We start from the raw sequence: 3,068 nt of genomic DNA on the forward strand, positions 1-3,068 counted from the left end.
CATTTTAACCATTTTTAAATATTATGAATTATGAATTATTTATGAACTTTTTTAATACAGCATGTTATTATACTGTTAGATAATTTTTTATGCTCTGTAATTTATATGATTTTTTATACAGGGCTACATGGTGTTTCAGAGAAGTGTTTGTTGATTATTTCAGACCATGACTCCGCTCAGCGTTCAGCTGCAGAACTCTCCTCTATCAAAGCCAACCTGACTGAGCGTCTTCAGGCCAGTGACAACAAGTCCTCTTCCCTGACTGAAGAGAGAGACCTGAATGCCAGAATCACTGAAATGACTCAAGAGTTGGAAAGGCTGAATAGTTTGGGTGAGTCCTTGTCTATAGTATCTAGATTTACTTGTTGTCTAATCTAAAATATTTTTTACTCAGAAATTCAGTGATCACCCTGCAATGGGATGAGACCTTTTTTCTTTCTGATTTTGTGGCCAGTTTCAGGACAAAATTCAATATTTTCTAAAAATAAAATATGATTATGGACCACTGTAAAACTGTGGCCTTTCTCTGTGCATGAAACTACATTCTAGACAAGGACGAAGGCTCTCTCCTGTGTAAAATAAACACACAAAAGGTTTGTGTTTGTTTAATGCAGATTTCTACCACCCAGGTCAAAAGTTTAAAAATCAATACGAAAAATCTGCATTTGGAATCTCAAACTATCCAACAAGGTTACACCAAAGCAGTGTAGTTTGAGGGTAAGGAGAGATGAACTGATGGATGTGGAAGGGAGAAGGTGGAAGAGGATGTCACCTGTTAGGTTGGTCTGGGAGGACGTGCTGAAGGTGGGCAGAGGGAGAATCAATGTGGGGGTACCGCCTCAGGCGTGTTTTCTACCAGAGCTGCTTACAGGCCCCAAGACGGTACGGAGAACGAAATGTGGGAGAGGTATGCACTGATCGAATAGGAAGGGGTGGCGGGGTATGAAGGGATGTGGGTAGAGATGAGCAGAGTGGGGGTAGGGTAGGATGAGGTGAATGGAAGAAGGGAAAGAAAGGGAGGGCGGGTCTAAAAAACTGAGGCAAACAGGGCAGTAAGGAGTTGACCAGGTATAAGTAGGTTGCCAGGTGACAAGAGGAGTGGTTGAGGTGTGGCCCTGCTCCTGAACCTAGTTAACATAAGTCACATTCATCCTTCACTGAAAAACAGCTGATAACTTCACAGATACCACTTCCGACACACAGTTTTTTTGTTGCGTCTGTAGATGTCTCTGTGACTTCGTCTACTCTCTTACAGTCGCAAAAGCTGTCTCTGAAGCCCGCATGGAAGATGTTTAATTACACATCCCGTATCCTCTCCACCTCGCGACGGCTTCCGGCGCTGACTGGGAATACCAAGCCAGAGAGGACTGCAGAAACAGAGGAGCAGATCTGGTGGTGATAAACAGCGAGAAAGAGGAGGTACACTGTTAGTGTTACTTTTAGTTACTGTTTCAGTTGTTGTTGGAGATGGCCTGAGAAGATAGGAAAGCAGGTTATGGCAGAGGGAAGGTGGAATGGAGGATGGCAAGGCAGTGTGGCCAAAAAGGAAGCAAGGGTGAGCTGGTTGAGGCAGACTGTGATCCTGTGACACAAGGAAACACAGGTTAAAACCAAAACACAAAGAAACTGAATACTAAACACATGAAGTGAGTTGGCAGTGAGAGTAGCTACCACTGAAGTAGAACAAAACAATGTGGCTGTGTGTAGAGCTGAGGTTGAAGTCGTGCAAACTGACTAGAGGCAGGTGAGCTCAGTGGGAGTGCTGATGAGCTATTGCAGACAAACAGACAGACAGACAGACAGACAGGAGAACAACACTGGGATCATAGGGAAGGGGGAAACAAGGAAACACTAGGGAAGAATGCACAGATACATGACACATGACACATAAACGAAAAACCCCACAACAATTACTCTGTATCACTGTGGGCAAGATGGAAAAAATCTGGAAACAGATATTACCCATTTATACAGGATTTAATGAAACCTGTTATTTTCTCTTCTTCTAAGTAATATTTAATTATGATTAGGTTACGATCATTATTGCATAAGAACATAATGTGGGTTTCTTTCTGTTGAACAGGTATTTCTCTCTGAATTCACCAAGAGAAATACTTGGATTGGTTTGACTGACAGAGAGGAGGAAGGGACCTGGAAATGGATAGATGGAACTCCACTGACTCTGACGTAAGGCTTTACTTTGGTTGAATATCAACATTAACTTATACAACTATCATTTTATATTACTGGAATGTATTCTATATGCTGTGCAGGCATTTAACCTTACCAACAGCTGCCTGGTGATTGAAATGGAGCTGATGAGAGCCGTAAGACTGAACTATACAGTCAACGTGCCTTTCAGATCAAATAATCAAAGAAATGGACTGTTTGATACGGAATTTATGACCGCTCCAAAGGTTGGGAGTCAGTACTTTTTTTACCGTGACAGTAAACCTGAATTAATTTTACTTCGGTGCTCATAGTTTCCATAAAATGTGGAGAATCTAACTGATCTAAAGATGTGCAGCATCCATACTGACAAAGGTTTAAACATTTCTATTTGTGTACGTGATCTAAGCAGCTTAGAGATCACTCCAGCAGGCGACCCGGGTGACTTTCTGAGGTTTTATACATCCAAATAACTTTCATACCAGGCCTCTAACAGAGACCTGTGTTTATTTGTCCAAACATGTAGCCACACAAGGCTAGTAAAAGAGACCTGTGTCTATTAGGACTGTGTTTATGTCAAAGATAAACAGTGTCATGATTCTGTCGTTCTCTATCCTACAAGGTACTGGGAACCACATCAGCCTGATAATGGTGGTGGAGACCCACAGTGGGGTGAAGAAGACTGTGCACACATCAAAGGTACTTACTGGAATGATGTGTCCTGTGAAGCTTCTCTGCAATGGATCTGTGAACAAACAGCTGCTGTATAAATTGTTCTTACAATTGTAATCTATGACGTCTAATACGTCAACTTGCATGTTTGTAAAAAATGTGTTTGAGTGTTTGACTGTGCTGAGCACTATTGTATGCATTCAAACACCTTCAAATCACAGCTGTAG

At 41.8% G+C, this 3,068-nt stretch overlaps 1 pseudogene; it reads left to right on the forward strand.

Moving 5' to 3' along the window:
* The first annotated feature begins 735 nt into the window (after positions 1 to 735).
* On the forward strand, positions 736 to 3,068 carry LOC118339517 (annotated as a pseudogene).

This window comes from Morone saxatilis, unplaced genomic scaffold (genome assembly GCF_004916995.1).
Source record: "Morone saxatilis isolate NCDOM2014 unplaced genomic scaffold, NCSU_SB_2.0 Contig5, whole genome shotgun sequence".
Lineage (NCBI taxonomy): Eukaryota > Metazoa > Chordata > Actinopteri > Moronidae > Morone > Morone saxatilis.